We start from the raw sequence: 11601 nt of genomic DNA, 5'->3' as shown, positions 1-11601 counted from the left end.
AGAGTACTGAATGAACTGGATAAGGACGTGAATGAATTGGATATGGTGAGCTGTGTGTATAACATGTACTGAAAAGCACATGACACTGACAGCCAATCACAGTGGACTTCAATGCAAGTTGCAGAGCTCACTTTGCACACTGAACAGGGTGCTGAGCAAGAGGAGGGGTTTGGACAGGAGCATATTGAAAAAAATGTGCAGAAACAGTAGCAAAAAGTCCAGTCACACCCTTCTCTCCTGTGCTGTTTGGATCACAGAGCAGTCAATCTCCTAGAGAGGAAACACCTACCAATGATGGCCCTGTATGTGGTCCTGCCCCCACCCTTGCACTCCTTCCCATAATTCTTTGCAGGCCTTCTCTGTGTACGCAGCACGTGTTTCCTTTCGTAGGCCTCGCTAATTGTGCAGAGGCTTTTGCTCGAAATTGGCACTGGCACTGATCAACTGCGTGCCAGTGCCCAACAGCCACTCCAGTCAACAAACCCAGCCCCTCCCAGACTTCTGAGCCCTGCAGCCCCGGTGCTCCGTCACAGCAGCAAGAACAGAAATCGGACTGCAAGCAACGGGTATGTAGACACAGAGCAGAGGCGCAATTAGAGCCAAATTTTGGGGGAGGGGGGGTGGGGGGGTGGGGGGGGGGGGGGTTGGGTGCTAAGAAAATTTTTCGAGGGGGGCTGAAACTTTAAGCAATAGGCAGAGTGGAGCTGATTTCCGGGGGAGGGGGAGCTGAATCTTTAAGCAATAGGCAGAGTGGAGCTGCTGGGGCTCTTGGAAGGGCTGAAACAACAGCGAGGCCTCATTAACATGCAAATGGTCTTTTAAAGACCTGTGAAGTGCTCGGGTGCGGCTGTGTGTGTGCCGGGAAGCTGCCTCATCCCCGGCTGCCACACACGGGGGGGGGGCTGAAGCCCCTTGACTCCAATGGGTGTTGTGCGCATGCTGACAGGTGTAAAAACAAACGGCAAATTCAGTTGTAAACTAACGCTTACGACTGGATTTCGATTAGGGACCTCTTTCAGTGTTTTTAGTCGTAAGGGATGAGAACATTCCATTTGTGATGACGGACACCCTTCGTTAGCCTTTTCTGGCATGTGCGTCGGATAGCATAGATATCATTATCATTAAAGTACCTGAAAGAAAAATACATTTTGAAAGTGTGCAGACGGAGACATGCTTGGAGGAGGAAGTGACGAATGAATGATGGAGCTCTGGCATACGTGGCGTCCTGCAGGTCTGTACTCGGATGCCACCGCAGCACAGCATGCTTTTCTCAGCGCTTGGAAAAAAAGTCGGCGACTTCTTTTTGGCCTATATTGAGGTGCATTGGCAGCGCTATGTTTGTGGTCCCAGTAGTGAAATAGCAGCAGGCGTCGGTGTGCATTGTCAGACCTATGCTATATGTTGGTTTCAGATAGGCAAAAGCAGGGGCTGCTGCAGGCCTAGACCCAGGAGCCCTGGCAGATGCAGAGCAGTGTGTGAGTTATCAGCACTGGAATAGCAAGGGCTGCTGCAGCCCTGTAGTGGGGGTGCACTGACACAGCTGTGCATGAGAACTCAGTGCTGGAACAGCAGTTGATGATGCAAGCCTGCAGTGGGGTGCTTTAGCAGAATTTGGGGTGACAGACGTCCCAGATTTGCAGTCACTCCCAGTTGGAGAGGGCACATTAATTACAATGTAGTACAAGTTCACGATCTCACCAGCCCTCTCCTCTGGGACCTACGGCCAATTCTTTAAAGAGCCGTGTGTGCTCCCTCGCCCCATTCACACAGCAGGATTTAAAGAGGGGTGAATCTGGGTCTCAGGAGCCCATCTGCCAAGGTCAAGCCTGGCCCTGGCACGCATCACCCTATTGGAAAGGGTGCATTTCATTGGATGGGTGTCAGAGGTTTGCACAATTCAATATATCCATTCCCAATTGAGGAATGCAAATCATTCCTATCACAGGCCCATGGGCGCCTCCCCGCAACCTTCTGCTCCCCATCATAAGATATCATTCCTTTTTTGTCATTTCCTTTCTGATACTTGTAGTATACCTTTGTCATTACAAACACAGGACTAGAGCTCCCAGAATGCAAAAAAAAAACTGGGATGCATGTGTGCTGTTAGACAACTTGAAATTTCAGTTCTCTTCTTATGGCTAGCCAAAACCTTTTTTTAATGGGAAAAAGTTTGCAGCCCCTAAAATGCAGGCCTTTTTTGTCTTTCTTATGTATGTAATATTGCTTATGGGGCTTCCAGAGGGTGAAGTGTAATCTTTCATTTTTCGGTGCCAACAGTAGTCCTACTCTAAATTGGTGACTTTACACTCATTTACAATTATATATACCACTCCTCATCTGAACTTGTTATACAGACTCAGGCAGGCAACTAGAGCCAAATTTCGGTGAGTCCAATGGGTGTTGCGCGCCTGAATGTGATTTTTATGATTTCAGTAATCTACAGCAAACAGATAACAACACTGACACAAGGCAGGTTCTATGCCAATCCCGGGAGCCTGGAATTATAAAAATGTAAGCCCCGGTTTATTTTCTCCCTGCTCAATAATCCAGTGCTTCTTATCATTCTCTTTCAAATGCTCTTTCCTCCTTACTCGCTCTATTCTCTTCTTCGTTGTTTCCTCTCTCTTTTTCACTCCAATTTTCTGCCTCGGTTCTTTTCAGTGCACGGCTGTTCCTTTCATGCCTTTCCCTCCTGCTTTCAGTTTGTCCTTCCTGCCTCTCTGACACATTCACTTCCCGCACTTCTCCTTTGTCTTCCCATCTCTTCTATCTTTGTCTCTGGTTTATATTCCATCTCCCCACCTCTCCTCCTCTTCTCTTCCCTCCTCTTTGCCCCCCTCCCCCACTTCAGCTCTCAAGCTCTCACCGCCCGATCTATTTCCGCTCGGGAACCTTTCACTCATTCTCCTCGCATCTCTATTCTCCTTTCCCACCGCTCTCTACATCTTGTACTCTTTCTCCCTTCTTCTCCCATCTCTTCTGCTCCTCTTTTCCCCATCTTAACCTCGTTCTGCCCCCTCAAGGCCTCTCCCTTCCTTCCCCTCTTTAGCCTTGGCCTCCTTTCGCACACCTAATTCTTCTATCCCATCTCTCTTTTGCCATCTCTATCTTCCTTTCCACCCTCTCCATCTCACACCTTCCATTTCTTTCTGACCTTTCCCTTTCTAGCTCCTTCACTCTTCCTTCACATCTCACACTTCTCACCCCTTCTTGTCTCTTCACCATTCCTCTTCCTCCAATCTCTCTTCCCCTCACCTCTACATCATCCAGCCCTCCCCCGTTCGCGCCCCCTCACTCTTTGTCCCTTTCCCTCTCCATCGCTTCCAATCCTCATCCTCACGTCTCATTCGCAGCTCCCCCTCTCCACGCTGCACATCTTTCCGTCCCTCCCCCCACACCTCCTTCGCCTGCTCCCCCACAGGATGCGCAGGTTGGACGAAATCTCACTTTTCCGTCATCTACCAGAGATTCACCATGGGTGGGAGGGGGGGCGGGGGTTACTTTTATGAGTGAAGCCGCGCCCTGTTCCCCACGAGGGTGATGTGCAGGAATACACATGTGGGGCCAACATTCCAGCAGGTTGGGCGAGATCTGTTAAAAAGAGACCTCCCCCCAGCTCCTGAAACATTAGACATTGTTGTAACGTGTATCTGCTGATGCCTGCAAAGGCCTAACAAATATGCCACACATATTGACATTGCAGACAGCTGTCCTGTCAGCACAGACACCTAAAAGGAGCCTCCTTCCAAGAGCTGCCTAACCGTCCAAATTTCGCGGGCAGTTTTGTAAAAATCGCGGCATTTTTACAAAACTGCAGATTTTGCGATTTTTTTGCAAATCGCGAAATCCTGGAGGTTCTGAACAATGAAAAGTAATAGAGGTACTATTTACCAACCAATGACATTCATTTTATAGAATCTAGGAGGATGAAAGGCTGAGTGAGCCCTGCTGGGATTCTAAAGGGTGGCCCAAAGACTTTAGTGGCATTTCTACAGGTGCGTACACTAGCCCAGCACTGATGATAGCCCTTGGCGCTAGGTGACAACTCTCTGTACTTCTAGCCAGGGTGGAATATTCCAGAGTTCATAACTTTATCAAGCCTCCCAAAAAGTTTACACTGCCCCACTACCAGAAACAATAAAGGCGCATATATATTATGTCTCGCGCACCAGCTATCTACCAAGCGCCTTCTGCATCATGGGCTCTCCCCTCCTGCCATATCTCTTGTGTGCTCTGTACCACACCACCTTCGGCCCTCCCTGTCCTTTCATGTCATGCTTCCTCACCCTTCTACGGTCTTTGACACCCTCCTCCGTACCCCTTGACATGCTCTCTACCCCCTACCATGCTTCTTCCGTGTTATGCTTCCTCTTTTCTGCCAAGCGCTCCTTCAATAATATCCTCTTGCCTCCCTCCCTAAAATGTTTTTTTCCTGCCTCATTCTCCTTCACTCCCTTTACCTCGAACCTCAGTGCGTGCCTCACCCCGCTCCAGCTCCTTGCCAAGCTCCAGCTGCCCTCCCACCCCATAACCCACCAGGATCATGATTCCCCCGCCAGACCCCACCGCTGTACTTCATCCATTCCTGATCCTGCCTCATCAGGTTTCTTCTATAAGGACAATGTTCCACCCTCCTTCATGCCCTCCCTGTTCATTCCCCCCTCATTCTCCTTTACCGTATCTCCACTCACTCCTCTCTCCACCATACTTTCTCCTTCATTCATTTCCATGCTGTCACCATTGCTCCCCCTATCACCGCTCTCAGCCTTTCTTCCTCACAAGCCCCCCTTGTGCCCCTTCTCTGGCAATTCCTGTCACCTCGCCGTCCCTGAGTGCTTAATTTGTGCCGGTGCTTAGCACCGGCATTTATTTTTCAGGGCCGGGTCTACACTCTACACAAAATATTGATAATTGGTTGAACTGCACGTTGCTTACTACGTTCTGATATGGGTCCCAGTCTCCCCGGGGAAGAGCTCATATCTCATGTGACTGCGTGTGTTTAAAATATTTCAAATTGGAGGACGCTGCTTGCCGCGGCCCAGTTGGCCGCCTTATTGTGAGCCATACAGTACTGCCAGAAGCTGCCTGAGCCCCTGTCTCGGCGTAATTTAGGTCACACCCCATTTTGAAATTGTTCAATCAATGGTGAAGGTTTGCAAGTTCGCCCCTGCTGGCGAATCGTCAAATGAGTACCCGGAGTGGCCCAATGAGCAGTGTTTTTGCTCACGGCCCGCCCAGCATACTGTGCAGCCGCAGGCCTATTCAACCGACGACAGAAGTAATCATCGTGTCGAGCAGCAGGCCTCCTTCGTAGATCACTTAAAACTAAAAAGGCTGTCCAAGTAAGTAATTAATTTAACTTTGTAACATGATGGTAGTGGTAGTGTATACGTAACAGAGCAGTCAGAGAGTCTGTTTTTAGACAAACTGTGGCATTTACAGTTTATCACTCTCATAGTCATTCTTTAAAGCTAGGTTTTATTTTATCCTGTTATTTGCTTGCACTGTATAAATGAAAATCAATATGACACTTCTAAGCTGCACTGTTTTCTATCGAGATAGCACATGTGCTGGAGTCAGCATTTGTGCATCTGTGCAGAGCCATGATTATGTGAAACACATTTTCAATCTAGGATATTTCACCATTCATGTTTGAACTGCTCTTGTGGAAAAGGGCAAGAGAAGTTCTGATGACAGAGACACCATGGCTCGGAGACAGATAGCTTGTGATTCCACTTTTGAGCGTATGTGGGACATTCTGTGATTGGGAATGTATCCTACTCATATTAAACCTTTAATAAACATATCCATCCATTGTTTGGATTAAATAATGTAATAAACTGTAACTGGTCAGTGAAATACCAAACAAATACTAAAAATTGGATAGTTTGCTCTTTCTGACCACACCTCTGACTCCGTCCACTGGCCCAATCCTTGGGTTATTCCCGCCCTCTGATTCTCTGCCTACAGTTCCCCTACTTTTTTTTCCCCACTTCGACCACAGGTTGAGTTCAATTATGTTCTCTCTTCAGTTCTCTTAAGTGGGTGCTGCTTTTATTCAGGGACCTGTGCCCCGGGTTTGCTTGCATGCCATTTGCAAGACTCTAGCTACCACAAGCCATACACCCATCATAAAATAAGCCTTTCTTTCGCAACATTTTGCAGATGTCAGCCTGCGGCCCTACAAGGATATTTGATTTATTAATGCTTCTTTATTGGAGGGTCCGGTGCCTCCGGATGGGGTGTAACACATGAAAAACTTGACAGATGGCTTTTGCAACAGATATTCTCCATTACAGCCTGCTGGGAACTATGAAAGCGGACAAACAGCAAGTCCCAAATGTCTTGAACCCCATGCTTCCTCTGGAGGAGCAGTGTTCTGTTAATATGACAATGTTAATTTTTCACTTTGTTGAAAATACCCAATCGTGCTTCGCAGCCACACATTCAGAGTAAATTGTGCATGCCCCTATTTCTTTTTTCTGCAGCGTTTGTATGTATATTAGGCAATACTTCAGTGATTATTTTTCCTCAGCATTAAAATAGCATAAGCCCCCCCGAGTGCAGAGCTCCAGGGGACCCCCTCAGCAAAAGTGGTAGGTGTTGGACAGGGGGCCCCCTCCCTGTACTTTGCAGGGGGGCCCCCTCTTGTTTCGTTACGCCACTGTAGGAACCTCGACTCGTGGCATTGAAATATTTGTTGACCGGGAGCCAGGAGGTCTTCCCTTCCTCTTGTGGGAGGAAGCATCAAACCACGGAGCCCTCTCAGGGAACAAACCCTGCTTTTCGCCAGTTTTAATCAAAATATGCATTTGGTGGCAGTCCACCTCGGGCGGAGGTGTGAATCGGTTTCTTTTAAATGTTTTAACGTGAGACTACTGGGGTGAAACAGGTCGATGAGAAAGAAAGCCCTGGGTGCCATCTGTGTTTGAATAAACGCCGATTATTCCTAAAGGGAGAGTATTTCGGTACCTGGAACTAGAGAATGCAAGACAACGTACATATTGAAATAACATAACACGTATACTTGCATCAAAAGCTGTGTTTTCTGTATGCACTATTACCTGAACCACGATTATATATTTCGAAGTCACTGTATCGTACTCTGGATATACATATTTCAAAACAAACGGGCACCCGGGCTTGACAAAGAACTTTTATTCCCTGAGGCAAGCAAATATTACCTCCTGAAACTCAGCACAAAGGCCAAGAGCGTGGTTTATGTGCTGTGTGGGGGATGGGGTCGAAGAAACAAAGATGATTCAGCACTAAGAGAAATACTATTTTACAAAGAAATATTAACACTTGGGCAGTGAATGCTGGTGAACGTTTGTCTTTACCCCCTCTGATTTCATGTTCTGTTACTTGGGAAAATGTGTGTATTATATGTAAAGATGACCCCCAGGGAAGTGACCATTTCTTATCACCTTTAATACCTACCTGTGTTGGGGAAATTATGTAATAATTGCGACCCACTCAGCTCATGATACGTCCTTAAGACAAAGGCATCTACAACTTCAATATTAATTAGTGACACATTTATTAAAAAACTTAAATTGCCATTTACAAATGTGAATCTTTAACTGCATGTGTGCGCAACACATATACATCCTATATGCTACTCAGTAAAATTAATGGGGTTTGGAAATAAGGTTAAGGAACTTGTACAATTGCAATGCATTTTAAATGTGTAAGGATCTATTAAGTTTCCAGCTCAAACTCCAATGTTATGTTTTGAAGGAGGGGGGAGGGCCAAAAGCCCAGTAAGTACTGGATCCACGTGTGACGCCCACTCTGCCCGGTAGCGTGATGACGTGGGCGTTGGTCCCTAACATAAGCAATGCCATTTGGAAATTCAAGAAACAATGGTAGGAATAAGCTGTTGCACCAGGGTGGCCAAGCTCATATCAATCCCTCTACTGTACAGTGTATGGGACTGAGAAGTCCCTATTTAGCTCTCTGATTGATTAGAACAACCCAGGGCTGTTTGGGAGTGCGAAACTCCTTGTTATTGCCATCTCTATGCCGGCCAAACTGAAAAGCTCTTCACTTGCCCCTGAGCTAAGCTAAGAGGACTGGACCTAGGCTGGATTCTAACACGGGCGGATGACACTGAAAACGAAAGAGCCCCAGCGGTTCAATAAAGCGTATACATCATGGGTCTTCTCAATGCAGAGAAATTCCAAATTCGGACTATAAATTATCCGCTGGAGCCCGCACCTCCCTTATGTCATTGGGTAAATAACCCCAGGGTACCCCAAACTCAGCGCAGGCCGGGCGCTCCCCTGCGGGTGAAAAAACAACAATTGATGGACAGAATGCAGAACAATGTCATACATTCACCCCAGTACAGAGATCTGGGCCTAAATCCATCGTTTTTTTGCTCACCATGCCTTTCCAGTTTGAACCCAGCCATATGCATATCAGTCTTGACCCTGTGCCCCATGGGAACAGTCCAGCCCGAACGGCCAAGCCAGGTCGTCCCTGGACTGGAAACAAGCATCCTAGGACCGATTTCGGGCTTTCAGCCCTCGTCAGCCAGGATAGCTTGATTCCAGTGGCATGGTGAGCACGGGACTCACGTCTGAGCATACCCGTCCCACTCGGGGTGACAAATACAAAGACAACAATTGATGGACAGAATGCAGAACAATGTCATACATTCACCCCAGGACAGAGATCTGGGCCTAAATCCATCCCATCTTTTTTTTGCTCACCATGCCTTTCCAGTTTGAACCCAGCCATATGCATATCAGTCTTGACCCTGTGCCCCATGGGAACAGTCCAGCCCGAACTGCCACGCCAGGTGCCCAGGGATGCTTAGGTTTGGCAGCAGAACCGACTTTCATGCGTGTAGCAGGTCACCGGCGTCGTTAGGTAGCCCACCCTGTGGGTGTTGGGATCAAGACCGTCACAAGTCGGTATTACTTGCTCCCATAACTGATGACGCATGTACACCTCATGGCTGTATGTGATATGGGCTACCAAGCGGTGTGGGCCGGGTCTGAGCACCGGCAGTTACTTCCAGGGGGCCTCGAAACGGGTCTCTATGGGGCTCTCTTTTCTGGCCTCGCAAAGGTAGTCCGGTTTCTTTTTTTTTTTAATTGGAGTGTAGTGAGAGCTTGCACGTCGCTCACTACTGAGAAGTGGAGACGTCATGCCAGGTGAGCCGTGTTGTAGGGGAAGGGAAATCCTTTAAAGAGAGCCATTTTCTCTCAGGATTTCCCTTCCCTTCTCCTTTTGCAGCGCATTAGCAACATCATTGTGGGGTGCTTAGGAGAGAGACGACCAGGCGCGCAACGCCCATTGCCCCGGGCTGAGACAGCTTCCCGGGCACACACACAGACGCACGGGAGTACTTCACAGGTCTTTAAAAGACCATTTGCTTGTAAATGAGGCTCTGTTGTTTTTCACCCCTTTTTAGAGCCCCTGCATCCACACTCTGCCTATTGCTGAGAGAATTAGCCTCCCCCGAAATTTGGCTCTAGTTGCGCCTCTGGAGACAACCACAGGCAGCCGACCCTGCTCTGACCTTTCACAGTGTCTTGTTTTAGTACTATGAAAACACACGCTTTGCCTGGCTCATTTAGTTCTCACACCCCTCTTTAATATGAAGATAGTAGTGTTGGAATTACCTTTATATTCCTATACTGTGCTTCACATGGAAATATAGAAGGGCAGGTTCTCACCACCCCAAATTAGCTGTTTGGTATGCTCTCTAAAATGTAAGAACTACAGGTATTCAGTATCTGTCAGTTACGGCCAATTTAAATCAGTGTTCCTATATAGAAATGGACAAAAGTTTATGTTTCTGAATTAGCGTCTTACACTGAAAAGCTGGTTTACATTTCTTTCGCTGGATCAACCTTTGTTTAAAACAAAACCAGAGAAGGGGGTGTACTATGGTCCACAAAGAGCAACTGAAAGCTTTCTTGTTCTTTATCAGAAACATCTGCCTGTCAATGGTTATCACCAGCCTTTTCGGCCCATTAAGAGGCTGGGTGGATGAGTATAATACGGGGTGTTTAGTATCGGGGGAGGAGGGTGCACGGAAAGAAGGACAGATAGGTGAATTAAGGACGAGTGGATGGATGGCCAGATGGATGAATGGATAGCTAGATGGATGGAAGGATGAATGGATGCATGGACCAGTACTTAGGATAGTAGGGTTGGCTGATAGATGCTTAGGATAAAATCTGGGACAGATGTATGAATGGATGTATGGGCGTATGGATGGCACAGTGCTTAGGCTAGGCGGGTGGGCTGATAGATGCTTAGGATAGGTCCAGGGACACATGTATGTATGTATGGATGGATGGATGGATGGATGCATTAATGAATGGATTGCTGGCTCGATGAATGGATGGATGGAAGGATGAATGGACCAGTACTTAGGATAGGCGGGTGGGCTGATAGATGCTTAGAACAGTTGCAGGGACAGATTTATGTATGTATGTAGGTAGGAATGTATGGATGGATTCAAAGATGTTTGGATGGCACAGTGCTTAGGATGGATGTATGCAGGGCTTTAAGTGGACCGGGTCTGAGCACCGGCAGTTATTTTCAGGGGGCCTCGAAACAGGTCTCTATCGGGCTCTATTTTCGAGCCTCGCAAAGGTAGTCCTTTTTCTTATTTTTTATTGGACTGCAGCTAGAGCATGCTCATTTTGTGGAGACCTCATGCTAGGTGAGCCACATTGTAGGAGGAAGGTAAATCCTTTAAAGAGAGTGTTTTCCGAAGGTAGGATAATTAGAGGGGATTTTCTTAAGCACACAATGCTAGTTATCTTGATTTAGACCACACCCTACTTGGATAGGCCACACTCCTTTAAGAGGTTTGCCCCGCCCCTTTTAGAGCACCCCCAGTTTTTTCCCCCACTTAAAGCCCTGGGTATGGGGCTATAGACGTGTTAGTCCCCCTTTAGAAGGGGTCAGTAATTAAATATATAGACAAAAAAGAGAGACAGATAGACAGACAGACAGACAGATAGACAGATAGACAGACAGACAGACAGACAGACAGACAGACAGACAGACAGATAGATAGATAGATAGATAGATAGATAGATAGATAGATAGATAGATAGATAGATAGATAGATAGATAGATAGATAGATAGATAGATTGGAATGCTTTACCATAAATGATTTGGACCTTGCACATGGTACACCCTTTGTCGAATAGCCGTACGTTGTCTAATTGCTCTACCAACAGGGTCAAGAAGATGAAGTCTATTTCTCACTCTCCATCTTTGAATTCTTAGTCCTCTACCTCTCAAGCTTCCACTTACATAACTTTCTCCCGAATCAGGCGTTGAACTTAGAATGTTTATGATTTGTTGATCAAGCTCTGCATCACTTATATTGGTAAATCTATTTTCAGAAGATGTGCACAAACCCATTTCAACTCTTCGTCTGTAAAGAGTTGAGGAACTTATGTTCATACATGATGCAATCGATGCCCATGAAAATCCAATCTCCCATAGGTACTCCATATTTTCTTTTGAAACAAGAAACCTGCAGAAACAGGATTAAAATAGACTGTAAAAAGCCAGTTGCAAAACACTGTGACTGAAATAATAAAATTGAACTTACCTTGGCC

At 46.8% G+C, this 11601-nt stretch overlaps 1 protein-coding gene across 5 annotated transcripts in view; it reads left to right on the top strand.

Moving 5' to 3' along the window:
* Positions 1–398: 398 nt before the first annotated feature.
* Positions 399–11601, top strand: part of TMEM218 (transmembrane protein 218) — a 245422-nt gene continuing 234219 nt past the window's right edge. The window contains exon 1 of one of the 5 annotated variants that reach the window (XM_085645030.1): positions 399–566. The gene's annotated coding sequence lies outside the window, so the exon portion shown is untranslated. The remainder of the gene's footprint in view (positions 567–11601) is intronic. The other 4 variants (XM_085645029.1, XM_085645028.1, XM_085645031.1 and 1 more) reach the window with 4 other exon arrangements.

The sequence above is a fragment of the Triturus cristatus genome, chromosome 3_1 (genome assembly GCF_964204655.1).
Source record: "Triturus cristatus chromosome 3_1, aTriCri1.1, whole genome shotgun sequence".
NCBI classification, from domain to species: domain Eukaryota; kingdom Metazoa; phylum Chordata; class Amphibia; order Caudata; family Salamandridae; genus Triturus; species Triturus cristatus.
Note: the sequence above shows the minus strand (reverse complement) of the source record. Positions and strands in the feature narration are given on the sequence as shown.